General features: G+C 38.2%; 1 long non-coding RNA gene across 1 annotated transcript in view; it reads left to right on the forward strand.

Moving 5' to 3' along the window:
* The window catches only part of LOC146523816 (uncharacterized), a 98,743-nt gene that overhangs the window by 81,968 nt on the left and 1,505 nt on the right, over nucleotides 1-15,270 (forward strand). The window lies entirely within an intron of this gene.

The raw sequence follows: 15,270 nt of genomic DNA on the forward strand, positions 1-15,270 counted from the left end.
GCGGCTAAACATGTCACTCCTGGTCTGATTGGGGAGGGGACCAGAGAAAACTACAGAGTCCGACATTGTTTTGGCAAAGTTACACACCGATTCAATATTGATTTTAGTGACCTCCGATTGGCGTAACCGGGTGTCATTACTGCCGACGTGAATTATGATTTTATTGAATTTACGTTTACCCTTAGCCAGCAGTTTTAAATTTCCTTCAATGTCGCCTGCTCTGGCCCCTGGAAGACAATTGACTATGGTTGCCGGTGTCTCTAGCTTCACATGTCTGAGAACAGAATCACCAATTACCAGAGTTTGACCCCCGGCGGGTGTGTCACCGAGTGGGGAAAAACGGTTAGACACATGAACGGGTTGGTGGTGTACCTGGGGCTTCTGTTTAGGACTACGCTTCCTCCTCACTGTTACCCAGCCTTTCCCCAGCTGCTTGGGATCTGCCGGGGAACAGCTAGCGGGGCCTACGCTATCTTCGGCTGCACCAGCTACAGGGGTCTGGCTAGCTAAGGGTGAGAGCAGGGTGCAAAGCCGAGTCTCCAATTCAGTAATCCTGGCCTCCAGAGCTGCAAATATGCTACATTTGTTACAGATATCATTACTGCTAAAGGAGGCCAAGGAGTAACTAAACATCTGACACAATGAGCAAGAAAGTGCAGAAGGGACATGTGAAGTAGCCATGGTGCTAACGGGTCGGCTACGAGCTAAGCTAGCGAAACAGTACAGAGACAGTGAGTGAATACTATAAATTAGGTAGTGAGTACACAGAAAGTGTGCTTCGGATGAAGCACGTGAAGATTATACTGTGAAAAAAGAATGTATTTAAAAGTTGTTAATTAAACTGCTAAGCAAATAAGCTACTCAGAAACACCACTGTGTTTGAGCAGGAACAGGAAGCGATACTATACCACAGAGCGAGCGAGCAAGCCTTGTCTTTGTCCTCATTATATAATTTAGGAAGGGTTATTCCATCTATAAATCTTTTTTGCAGCAGTACTGTCGACCCCTTGCTCAGATTTATACAAATCTTCATAGAACCATTTAAACTCTGCATTTATGAGTGCTGATTCATCAAGAAGTTCATCATCTTCCGTTAATATTGTCCGTATAAATTTATCAGATGTTTCTTTCTTAATTTGCCAGGCCAGTAGTTTACTTGTTTTGTTTCCAAATTCATAGTAGTGATATCTAGTTCTGGCCATGGCTGCTTCCGCTCTGCTGGTGCATAAATTATCATATTGCAACCTTGTTTTTGTTAATGTATTGAGGTATTCTTTCTTTTGGGTAGCAATATATTCCTGCTCCAAGTTTTTAATGTCATTCTCCAATTTAGTTATCTTCTCTCTAACCTTTTTAACCTTATTGGCACCGTATGACATAACCATACCTCTCATAAAGGCTTTGAGAGCTTCCCAGATATTGGCATGTAAATAGAGGAATTTCTATTGGCATCTAGGAATATTTCAATATTAGTGTTCATATATGAAATAAAATCAGAGTCTCCTAGCATATAATTTTTAAACCTCCACCTGTGGGTTGCCGTCATATTTTGTGGTACAAGAAACATATCAATTCTAGAGTGTGTATTATGTACTGGTGAAAAAAAGGAGAAGTCCCTCTGGCCTGGATGAAGGTTTCGCCACACATCAATTATGCCTATATCCTTCATACCTTGGTTCAGTGCTGTTGCTGCCTTGGATAATGAAGCTGTTTTGGGTGAGGACCGATCCAAAGAAGGATTTAGGACCAAATTAAAGTCTCCACCCAAAATATACTGGCCCTCAATTGTAGTCACTTTCATTATTAAGTTGTTAAAGAATAAAGGGTCATCGTAGTTGGGCCCATATATATTTACCAAAGTTAAAAGATTTAAACCAGATCAGGCTCTAAATCAGATACAGTCATTTCCCAGGTCATCCCATCTGGATCATAGTCTGTGCTGGATCTATCTATCTGATGTCTTCTAAGATGACTCTTTCACTGTCTCTTAACCTGGAAAGCTAATCTGGCAGTCATTTGCTGTGGTGTGACTGCACTGTAGTTACCTTTGTTTAAGTAATGTGTGCTTTTCTCTTTGGTTGATTGCTTCACTTTTTTGTTATGTGTTGAACAAGCTGTGCTGTGCTTATTTAAAAACATTGTTAGAATAAAAAATACAACAAAAACCTGTAGTTTCAGCTGTTCAAAGCAAACAGACATACATAGAAATGTGTGTCTTGGATGTGGTAATATTCTGGAGCCATATCTAATTAACACTTGAAGAAAAATTCAGCCGCTGGTAATCCAATAGTTGGCAGTGCAGACTCAAAGACTCGGTTTCCTCTGGTGTTTGTATATGGTATGAAGTTCATTCTGCCTGACATCAACACTGTTTTTGATGTGTCAAGTATAGTGTGGATGTTTGTGGATGTTTGTGGGATGATATTGTGGGCAGTGTCCACATGACAGTGGATAAGTAGCTGAGGGATTAACAGATTAATATGGATAATATGACTAAGGGACAATATTTACTGTGTGCTGGAACATCCATCTCAAACACTGCTGGGTTATCTCTTTATATTTAGTGAGTAAACAGTTAAAAGCCCGTGTCTCTCTCCTCTAACACACACTCACTGAAATGACTGTGTTCATATTGTGTTAGCCTGGGGTTTACATTAATGGTCCCACATTACATTGACCCACACAAACCATATTTCTTCTTTAACATTCAGATGCTCTTAATTTATTTAAAGTCTCACATACTTTCTAAACTTTAGCTTAGAGAAACCTGATAGGAGCAGTTCACGGACTTCTGGGAAGTGGATTTTGAGGATCTGCCAGGAAAAAATGGCCAACTGCCAAAATTAAAATTTGCAAAGTCTGTAGAGACCTAACACATCCTTTGGCAAAGGCTTTTTTCAATATTGTAATACCTCCAGATGACACATAGTGTATACTTATAAAGCAACTGTATAAACTTCTTTACTGTAGTTCAGTACTTGTAGAATTTGTACAAGTACATTAAGTACAACATAATGTTTGGTGGATGTGGTTGTGATTGATCCATTAGCTTCAGCACTTAACAAATTAAGGGTTACAGAGGAAGTGGAGCACATCCAGATTTGAGTTTAGTGTCGTGTTTTACTCAAAAGTTATACCAACTCTTGGCTGAAGCAAAAACTAAGTGCACTATTATTTCTCAATGCAAAATAGCAGGGTAACTAGCGCTCAAATCAAATCAAATTCAGCTAATTGATCATCTGCAAGTGTAATCACCTTTATAAAAGCAAACGTTGTGGGTAGTTTGCTGCTCTTTAGCATTCAGGTTTCTGTTTTACACAATACCACAATCCCTCCAGCAGTGGATGCCTCAGCAAATTCACCCCAAGGTCAGATTGTGCAGTATTCTAAGTAACAAAACAGGAAAAAAACTAAAACTAAGAGCTACATCTCAGACTTTATGGGTCTCAGGTAGCTTGTTATATGTTGAAGTTCATGATTCCAAAATAATGAAGTGTGGCTTGCCAGAAGAAACCCGAGTTTGTCTTCAAAGAATATAGCAGAACATCTCAGTTTTACAAAGCTGCAAACCACAAGTCTTCTGATACAATGTACTTTGGACAGACGATGCCAACTTATACCAAAAGTTGAATCAAAAACAATAATTTCCACCCATTGGTGCTAAAGGTGGTTCTACAAGCTACTGAGTCATTGAACGTGCTTAGGTTTTCACAGGACTGCATACTGGCATGTCAAAACATTGTGTTTCCCATAAATGTAAGGGGGTTGGGAAGCGTATCTGTAACCGGAAGGTCGCCGGCTCGAGCCCCGGGCTCTCTGTCCTGGTTGTTGTGTCCTTGGGCAAGACACTTTACCCTACCGCCTACTGGTGTTGGCCAGAGGGGCCGATGGTGCGATATGGCAGCCTCGCTTCTGTCAGTCTGTCCCAGGGCAGCTGTGGCTACAACCGTAGCTTGCCTCCACCAGTGTGTGAATGTGAGAGTGAATGAATAATGGCATTGTAAAGCGCTTTGGGTGCCTTGAAAAGCGCTATTTAAATCCAATCCATTATTATTATTATTATTATATGCTAATAAGTTATTGTAAGATCTGCTGAGCTTTCACACACAAGAATTGGAGCAAAAACCTGATATCTTTACTTGTTCAGGTAAATTCAATCAACGGAACAAGTAAAACTGTATTATATCAACCTGGTTTTGTTGTTGTTTGTTCATTTGTTTTCCAATATTGAAGTTCTTTATTTTTAAAGAATTCTGGTAAACATCAGCTAGAGTATTGGGCCAACAAGGAACATTAGCTAGCTTAATGGCAGTAGAAAAAAAATCACTGGTCCATAGGCTCATCTGGCCAACTTTCTTGAAATACACTGATAAAAGCCATTGACAATATAAAGACATGACTAGATGTAACCTCTGGTTCTGAAGAGTATACTCAACATATTAGTGCTTTAAACTTATATACTTTTAAAGGCCTGCCAGGAGCTCTTTAAGCTTTGAGTTTATTTAGTAGATTTTTCCCTTTCTAAGTGTTAGAATTATCCACCTTTCCTACTACCTTGTCAAGACAGTAGCCTTTAAGCATACCCTGCAGAATCCTGCACGCACTATTTCACAGTGACAGATCTGTTTCATAATGCCAAGATGGCAGCAGTGAAAGTGCTCTCCACAAGGCTTCAGGACTTCACAAAGAGTGGGTGATGTCATGGTAGCTATGTCCATGTTTCACATTTTGTAGTTGTTTTGTTTGGTTTTTAATTTCTGGATCAGTCTTGTTGACAATGGTACAGGCACATTACAGTCTACAGCTCATTCTAACTGAACTAATAACCATGTAACCATTCACAGCTCACTTTCTGTGTTATCATTGTTATACTATTTGTCAGTTGGTTGAAAGGAAATCTGTGATCCGTCATCAGAGTGCCATAACGGAGAAACATAAGAGGAGAGAAAGGCAGATGTGATCCACTCCTTCGACTTGTCTCAGATGTCAGAGTCTTCTGAATTCAATAAGTACAGCTTAGCAGCTCTTCTCATTCTAGGGTAACAAAAATACCTCTTGTAAAGCTCTCCTTGACGTGCAGTCGTACCTCTTCGTTGATAAAACAGCGAAGCTGTGCTGTGACAAAATTTAATCTGAGCTGAAGACAGGGGTGTGTGGTGACTGGTTTTGTTATTCACCAAGAAAAAAAAGATGAAAAAAAACATTAACACAGCAAGATGAGCCTTCTTTGGTCTATGGCAGAACGAGACAGATATTATCAGTTTCTGTGACACAGAGACAAAGGGTGGAGTATAAAGAGACCCAGGGAGATAAAACAATCAGGATAAACCAAAGGACTGAGCCAAAGAGCTGACAGCAGGCTCTTGTCCACAGAATATCCCAAAACAGCCCGGGGAAACTGCTAACTTTGCATCTGCACTGTGTGTGTGTGTGTGTGTGTGTGTGTGTGTGCGCGCGCATATTTTTGTATTTGTACTCCTGTTTGAGCATTGTGACAGTTCCCTGTTACATTTGGGATCTTGTTTAACAATGTGATTACTGTCTGTGTATGTATCACACACACACACACACACACACACACACTCACTGTACTGTTGATAGAAACTAATACTAACACCGGCCCTCTCTCTCAGCTCATCCTTTTAAATATTGTAACCACCACTAATTCACTGGTGTCATGATATCCCAGTATTGATCATAATCAAGATATGTGAAAATTACTTTTTAAAAAATCACATCTGTGTAAAATTTGCATACGATAATACTGTAAATAATCCAGGGCCAGCACAGTTAAGGCTGCAGGTTTCCCTTTCTCCTTTACTGCATTCTTGGGTTATCTACACAGCAGCTTTTTCATTTTAAACAACAACCACAACAGGTCAGACTGAGTGAATTATAACTGAGAGACTTCAGGAAATGATTTTTCATTTAATCAGCGTTTTGTTGTCTTCTCCTGCTGTTGCTCCTTCCCTCTTCTCTTCTCTATGAGCCGAGGCTAGCTCCTCAGTGAGCTCCACTCCTGTGTCCTGAGCTTTGGCTCACAGGTGTGTCTTTATTTTCATCACTTGATTCTGCTACTATATGTATCGGTGACATTTATTCATATTGCATCCATCCATCTATCTGGGACTGGGTTGTGGGCGGACCAGCCTAATCAGAGAAACCCACACCTATCTTTTTCGAGCCACCTCCTCCAGCACATCCAGGGGAACACCTACGCACTCCAAGACCATCTGAGAAACATAATTCCTCTGGAGCCTACCCTGAGGCCTCCCGCTGGTTGGACATCGCTGGAAAACTTTGCTCAGAAGGCATACTAATCAGATGCTCGAACCACCTCTGCTGAACAGAAGTCTAAATCATGCCTGAGAGCAGATGTGTGGGGTGAGTAGGGAGGGGAGCACGGCTGTTCTTGGGTATGTTTTGTGAGTGAGGACAGACGAGAGGTAGGTCATTTTAGTAATTTATATATATATTTGTTTATATTTAAACCACTTACGGTACTATTACTATTCTGTTTATTATGTCAATAAAAAGTAGTTGTATTGAAATATAACTAACTAACTAACTAACTTTCTAACTGTGAGGAGTATTATCTTTGATGCAAGCAGGAAATAATAAAGCCATCAGTGACTTTATGTGCACACTATGTGTGGCTGTGCAAAGAACAACAAACATTTGTTGTCCTGTGTTGTACCAAACACAGTGTCCAATTATGGGAGTGAAAGAACATGTCAACCAGTGTGTCTCCTGGATTTTTTTTTTATTTCTCACTTTTTACTATTTTTAGACAACAGTGGAGCTGAAGGAAAACAAAAACATTATTTGTTTTAAAATATTACTAACAATAAAACCCATGGAGAAACAAACAGCGTTTAAAGAGCAATGGTCCGTAAATTCATTTAGATCTTTTTCTTGGAATTGAATGATTGAAAAGCTAACTAACTTGCTCTTTGAAACACTGAGCGTTGAAAGTCAGATGAAAAGGTGTGCATTTAAGACAGGACTCTATTAATGGTTTTCTCTTTTCAGTGCTTTTCTCTGCCCTGCGTCTCATCACTGTGTGCATGTAGCAGTAGTATCAGTTATATCCTGGCATGTGTCCATACAAGACACAGAGTCCACAGCATCCCTGAAAAGAAAAGGAACCCCCAGTGCAGGTGATGTAATGGGGATATCAGTGCTGTGTATGTCATAAAAGTCACCATCATGCGGAGCTCATTATGTTATTGAAGTTGTTATAGAATTCTGGAGGGGATTTTCATCCCATTGAGAAGTCCGTTTTTCTATATTCTCCTATATGTAGTGTTAAAATTGTCTTTAGGTAGAATGGTGAATGATTAAAATGTGGGCTTGTATAGGAAAGGAGTGACAGAGGACCTCATCCCAAAGGTGAAGAAGGCTGAAAAAATCAAATATTACAAAAAAAAGCAGCATGAAAATCAAAGACCATCTCTCCAGTCGATACTTTCCATTGTCTTTAACGCTCCGGTTCACTTCACTGGAAAGAAGCTTTTTCTATTCTGGCTTTGTTATTCACCACAGGGCCAGGCTAAAGGACCAGGGACAGCATAAACAAACTATTTCTGTATTTATTTTGCTATCATTTTTTCTCTCATCTTTGGGTTCAGTGAAATCCACTTCTTGAACAGTTGTTTTTGTGGGTCTTTAGACTACTTGGTCCCTTATGATATCCAGTGATGATACACAGCTAAAACATGTGGACGGAGGAAAGCAAAGATCTGTGCAGGCTTTGCATCGGTTCAACACGCAACCATGCCACTCACTGAAGACCATGGGCTAGTGAAGCTGAAATGAGGGAAGATGGTGGAAGAGAAAGAAAAAGTTCAGAAGGTGAAAGCAGTTGATGAAATGCCAACTGATACAGCAATTAAGACAAACGGCTGTAAACAGCCACGGCGAGACAGATCGTGACACCACTTGCACAACTGATCAAAACTAATCTGTCTCACCTTCTGACAATCACATTACATTAATCACACATTCAGCCAATCAGAACAGATAATGGCACGTCTCCATCATCTAAACTATACTGAAATGACCAAGATGGCCCTGCTGTGTGTTTACTCAAGAGTCTGTCTGAGTACCTGTATCCTTTAGGAAGACTTAATAAATATTAACTAACTAATATGACTAATATTTGTTTTGTTTTTGCTATCTGCTTATATATTTGGGTTATTTTCATATAAAGCCAATATTTCTTTAAAAAGGATACTGTTTATCTCAATGTTGAAAGCTACCAGGATAAAAATAGCATCAAACTAACAAAAAGCATCCAATGTTGCTATTTATGGGTTTTTAAAAAGATTTTTAATGAACAAAAGTGAAATTTTGACCAGAAGCTTGCATGAAATTGTTGTAAAATTAAGTTAAAGCAAGAAAAAGCTGCTTAGATATGTAAAAATATCAACTAAATATTGGATTTTCAATAACCTGAGACTAAAAGATGTTGAGTTGAAGTTCTGTGTTTCATACTGCCGCAGTCAACCTGTGGATTTACAGCTAGGTCCTTAAGTACTTTTTTTTCTGTACACCACCAACATGGATTTTAATCAAATAATCAAGATGTGATTAAAGTACAGACTTACAGTTTAAAACTTCCTAAATTCAGAAAAAGTATTACATTAACCAATTAGGAATTGCCATAACCATAGCTATTTTTATACATTTTTAAGAGGCTCAAAATTAATTGGACGATAGACTGACAGGTCGTGGCGCATCTGGCAAAACCTGTTCACTCATTATTGCATGACAGGTTAAGCAGATAAAAAATCTGCAGTTGATCCCATGTGCTGACATTGCATTTAGGCTAAGATTCCACGTGTTGGCATTACTAAGTTACCAAGAATCTTAGTAATTTTAGCTCTGTGAATCCTCAACCATGAAACAATTGCTAGAAACTTTGTTAAACTGGAGTGTTTATTGAACCTTCTGGAAAATATTTAAACAAAAAAAAAAACATATTATGAATTTGCATACATGAGTTTTTAATTTTCATAATATTTGCCACATGAAGATTTTTTGTCCGATCTATTGCTTAAAAATGAATTTTTTTTAGAGGTTTGGGAGAAAAAAAGGTCTTAATAACTCACAAAAATGAGGCAAAATTTTAAAACTTCTGTCATGATGAAATTGCTTTTATACATTAATATCACACATAATAATAATAATAATAATAATAATAATAATAATAATAATAATAATAATAAATAACATAAATCATTTTACTAAAATTATATGAGACTAAGCTGTATAAACTAGAAGCTAATAAAACACTGCTTAGTGCTTTGTAGTGTAGAAAGATTAATACAGTTTTGTAAGAAATCAGAGTAATATGCGAGAAAATTAACACAAAGCCCATCTCAAACACTGGATACCAAACATGCTGGATTCATCAGTTTGTTAAGTCGACACTGGAAACAAGCTCTCAGGTTATTATGTAGGAGGGTTCATGCTACCGTATGTGACACAGTGAATGAGGTCAGATTTTTTTATAAGAGTTTTATATAACTTGCTGGTTATCTTTTAATAGGTTCTTTGATAATGCCACATCCTACATGTTGATGATGAGAAGCCATCAATACAAAATGGAAATTAACTGAACAGATTAACTCTCATTATAGCTGGCAGATGCTCCAAGTATGTAATAAAGAGAAATAAAATTGTTTCTCTTAATGTTTTGTCAAAGCTATTACTCTCTAATAGATGTCAAACTGTAGACCAAACTGAATAAAAACAAACAAACTATTAGACAAACTAAACATTTGCATTAAATTAGTTGGATGGTTTTCAGCAGAAATCTGTGATGAAAGGAAACCTCAACTGTCTCCTTTTGAGCCATTTGAGGTGGTTCGGGCATATGATTAGGATGCCTTCTGGGCAGATCCTGAGAGAAGTGTTCCGGGCATGTCCCACCGGGAGGAGGCCCTGGGGCAGACCCACAACACGTTGTAGAGATTACATCTCTTAGCTGGCCTGGGAACACCTTGGGGTTCCCCTGGATAAGCTGGAGGAGGTAGCTGTGGAGTGGGAGGTCTGGGCTTCTCTGTTTAGGCTACTGCCCCCTCTACCCAGCCCCGGATAAGCAGAAAAACATGGATGGATGGATGACACTGGAGACATAACAACTGTTAATGTACTAGGTCATAAATCTCATGTTGTGTTGAAATAACAATGTCATGTTAATAAGCTCAGAACAAGTAAGAATACCATGACTTTTCATAGGAAAGCGACGAGTGCGGTATTTGTATACCTGTGCTGTCAGATTTACAGTAAAGATTACATATATGTATATACTTTATGTTAAAGTAAAAGTGAAGTTTTCCTTAAACCTTTGATTGTCTTTCATTACTAGTGGTTGAAAAAAATATTCTTCATGGATCTTTGTGTAAAGTCATGATGGGTTAGATGAAAATCAATTCCACGCTTTGTCCTCTAAAAACGTTGCTTGCTGGGACAAATCACGCCACTGAAATGTAGTTCCCTCATTGATTCTAAAACAACAATGTGCCCTGAGTGCACATGAAATCAAAGAGATGATAATGACTACATTGTTAAGATTAAAGTCCAGTGGTTGCATTCCTACTGTTCAATTATACCCCTCTAAAAAACACCCTGAGAGTCCCTGCTGCTTCTGTCCACATGAAAACACACTGTCCTTTCTACAGTATAAGCTCTGTTCTTGAATCAAAAAATAGCATTTATTTCACTTAACTGTGATACAGAAATAAAGTGGTGGTATGAAATAAGTAATCAAAAACCTATTTCTATAAACTTTTTTTGACTTTGGACTGTGTGAGGAAACCAAAGTAACCAATGAGAACATTCAAGCTCCACACAGAAAGGCCCCAACAAAGCAGGAGAACCTTTTCCTTGGCATAGTAATCACTGCACCACTATGCCACAATAACAACTCCGCTGTCTTTTCTTGCAACCCAATTTAGATGAAGAGGTATGATCACAATATTCTGGTATTCAAAATCCAAAACATTTCCTTATTTAAACCAACTGATTACCATTAAGATTGTCTTCTCGTCAGGCACTTCCAGGGCTGCTATAATTTCCCCACCAGTAGGTTACGTTATGGCCACTGAAGCAGTGAGACGTACCATTTTCATTAAAAAAATTAAAAAAAAAAAGTATTGTCACCATTTTTCATCTTCGATCTAGCTCTGTATCCATATTATTTCAAAACATTGAGTATGTAACATTAATAGCAGTACCATAATTTAAAAATATCCAGGATCATGCATTTAGTTGCATATTTTCTTTAATTTTTTTTTATGGCTTTATTTTTGATAGGGACAGTGAAGACTGACAGGAAAGTGGAGGAAAGTGAGAGGGGAAGACGTGCGGCAAAGGGCCAAACTGTAACCCTGGCCGGCCGGCCGCTCGCAGCCGTGCAGCACATCTGCTCATTCCAGTGAGCTTAACCAGCACCCCTATTTTCCTAAATTTTTGTGGGTTTATTACAGTGACGATTATAAAAACAGCAAAAATAATGAGGATAGCTTCTAATGTAAATAATTGATAAAAAATTTTCTTTAAATTAAAACAAAATCACTACTCACACTTTATGAACTGTGTGCTGTCTATGTCAGCCAACTAACACAAAAGTGAGCTAATAACATATAAAATCAGTAATAACTTTTTCCTGTACTTATTTTATTTTCTATCGGCACACTCACACAACACTGCCTGTTGGCTGGTTCTCGTGCTGGATTTAAAAGTATCACTCTCTGTCAGGCAGTTCTAAGTATACGTGCAGGAAATAAATTTTAAATATCGATTGCTTCCATGTACTCTCAAATTTATTACAGGTGTGAGCTTGACTCCAAGTATTGACTCTTTCCCAGCAGCAACCTTCTGAAATTACTGCAGGGCCAGCGTTCAGTCTAGCTGGAACAATAGTGCAAATATCAGACAGTGTGGCAGACTATGCAGTAGAACTGACATGGTGGAAAAATAAAATCACAATTAGATTCACCAACACTGGATGTGCATGCAAAAAAAAGGTTACATCAATGCAATATTGATCTAAAGTAATTCTAAAGGCATCTTGGACTTACTGTAGGCTATACATCATTTATAGTCATCATTTTATAAAGCTTTATTTTTGAAATGTCCATGCTTAATAACAGCATGTAAAATGCAGAGTGACAGGAATGATGGAAGAGGCTGATGTGGCCCTTAAGAGTCAGAGGTTATTTGTCCATAACTCAACAGAACATTTATAAAATGGCACCTGCTATATTACTTCCTGGAAATCATTACTCGTGTGTCTCTCAAAAGAGATACAGACTGTATAATCAAAAAGTGAAAAAATTAAATACATAAAAATATAAGAAAAGGAATGCCACTGTTACAAAGAGTGTAATCATTCTGAAACTGGTTTTGTGTCTGTTCTGATATAAATTCTGACCACCATCTTATCCAAAACCAAGCTTCAATAGATGTTGAGCTATTGTTGTGTCATATAAGTTGGCAATTTAGTACATGAGAGGAAACAACATGAGAGAACTGCCATACAAAATAAATGGCAAGCTGTGTGGTGATATATTCAGTTGAACTGAGCATTTGTTAAACTAATTTCTCACTTTTTCTAAGATCACACTGTAAGTTGAGTTATACAGCATGTTTGTAAAACTTGAGTTAATAATAGCTGAGAGCTGAGAAACAGCAACATTTATTATTGAAATGTTGAAATGCTGATGTACCATGCACCATGGTTTCATTTGCTATTTAGTCATGTAGAGCTCTTAAATCTGGCTAAAGTGCTCTACTCTGGTGAAGACTAATATTTATCCAAGTAAAAAGTAAACTGGAAATATATAAGAAGAGTGGCAAAAAAAAGTCAGTATCTTTAGGGGTCAGGGACACTAGCAAAATAGCCCTTTATGGGAGAAAAATAAAGTTATCTCTTAATGGCCCAGGTTTCAGTAGTATCCAGAAATCAATGACGAGTTGGCAGCCAACCACCTTTATGGTCTTTTGGCACCACCAAAAAGAAAAAACCTTCTCCAGTTCTACCAGAAGTAACTGAAAACAAGTCAGAGTTTTACTCTGATTATCTTGTTTTCGTGACCAATTAAAGTCAGAATTATAATAGAAATTAAAATTTGAACCTAACACCAAAATTTAGGTTGGAGCACATTAGCACCACATAAGGGCTTGTTGGTCTAGTAGAATGGTTCTTGCTATAGTGTTAGACTTGTCTGGGAATGAAACCCAGTATTTCTGTGTGGTGCCTGTGTGCTATGGTGTTGGACTTTGTGCAGACATTTCCACATTTTTTACAGAGCCTCTTTAACCCCTGCTGAATTGTGACCGTGACTGTGCTACATTACTTTGAGCCGTTCCTTTCAGAGGATCACATTTTGTTTTCATTATAAGAACACTGTCAAATATTCTCAAATGTAAACCTCAAATCTGCGTTACAGCAGCTGCTGTGATGAATCTTCATGAGGGAAAGGCTTTTTGTAAGTGCTGTGCAAAACCTCTAAAAAGGGGTTATGATTTATGACATCAAAAAGTATTACAGTACAACAATTTCAAACATGAGGCAGTTTGTCAACACATGCAGTGTTTTAACCTAGTTTAACCCTCATAATTAGTTTTTCTGGTTCAAATCTATGAACTTAAATTCTTCAGTGTTACTCTAACCAGGCAAGGGCTCCTTTTTATGAAATATTGAAAAAATAATAAATAAAAATATTGAAAGTGGAACTTTGTCGGCCTAAATAATGTTTACTCCTTTAAGGCTGTTATAAACAACACATACCAAAGGAGCTTGCTCCAAACAGGCAGATGAAATTACTTCTCTTCTATCTTTCAGAATATAAACACTGCGGAATAAACTAATAAATCACATTTTACTATATTTTATAAAACATATTTATTTTTGTTTGAAAATAATCCATTTGTCAAATTATGATTAAAATGCTTCAACAGCAACACCTGCAAGTCAGAAATCACAACAAAGTGGTGAAGGAGAGGAGACAAGGACTGCTGTGCTGCTGGACCTACAGAAAGGCCACCACAGTGATATGTGGCAACCTGACATTCTGCTGCGCTCATTCAAAAGGGACTGAATTCAGGTGTGGTTAACAGATTGCTGTCTAAAGTTGAGAATGTTGTGATTTGTGTTTTTCTTTTCTTTTTTATATAGCTTTTTTAGGACAGGACCCCTGGAGTCTAGACACTGGTGGTTGTGAAGAAAGAGAGAGTGGCAGAAAACACGGACTTAAACCATGCAAAGTGGAAGCTGATTGGCTCAAAGCTTGTAGACTAGACCAGCGGTCCCCAACCCCCGGGCCTCGGACCGGTACCGGTCCGTAAGTCATTTGGTACCGGGCCGCGAGAGTTCAGGTGTGAAATGTATGGTTTTCAGGGTTTTTATCGGTTTTCAGCGTTATTTTGTTATCGTTTTTATCGTTAACTCGGTTTTCCTGGGTCTTTTCACGTGTGTTACGAATAAATCTTATTTTTTTCGGTACCGGTACTATTTTTTTTTTGTTGTATTTATTTGCGACACCTTTAAGGCCGGTCCGTGAAAATACTGTCGGGCATAAACCGGTCCGTGGCGCAAAAAAGGTTGGGGACCGCTGGACTAGACCAATGATGTCAGGTATCGAGAATGACAGCGTGGGAAAGTGGTAGACATGTAAACAGAAAAGCAGCCTAAGACCCAGAAAAGCAGGTATGATTACAGATCTTCCTTATTGAACTTGTGTCTAAGCTTCATTTCAGATGGTTGTGTTGTACCATTGCCATTTGTCAGTGAGCAAGCATAGTCCCATTTTCAAATCACTTCTGATGCTTATAATTCAGTATTGTGCTTTTTCTTCCTCGGATGACAAAGGCATAACCTGCCCTCCCCTGAGAAGAAACAATCCTTTCTGTCTTCTGTGTCTCTGGTTCGCATAAAAGTACTTATGTACTGCTAATGTTCCACAAACAGTTTACTGAAGCACACCAACAGGTTACATAAATGGAAGAAACGATATTAACTGATATTATATTTGACTCATGATTAGCATCTACTAATAGCCAGTCCTATACCTGAGTGTCGTAGGGCACAGCTTCAATTAGAGTCATCAGTGATTAAAAATGTAGATGTCAGCGACTGAATGTTTGACCATGTACCTTGCCATTATTCAGTATATTCTGTGACAGTGTTCTAATGAGATGACCTCCACAATAATATGGCAAAGACTAGGCATAAGCTACCATGTTTGCAGAGTCTCAGAA

Source organism: Neolamprologus multifasciatus, chromosome 2, assembly GCF_963576455.1.
Source record: "Neolamprologus multifasciatus chromosome 2, fNeoMul1.2, whole genome shotgun sequence".
In the NCBI taxonomy this organism is placed as follows: domain Eukaryota; kingdom Metazoa; phylum Chordata; class Actinopteri; order Cichliformes; family Cichlidae; genus Neolamprologus; species Neolamprologus multifasciatus.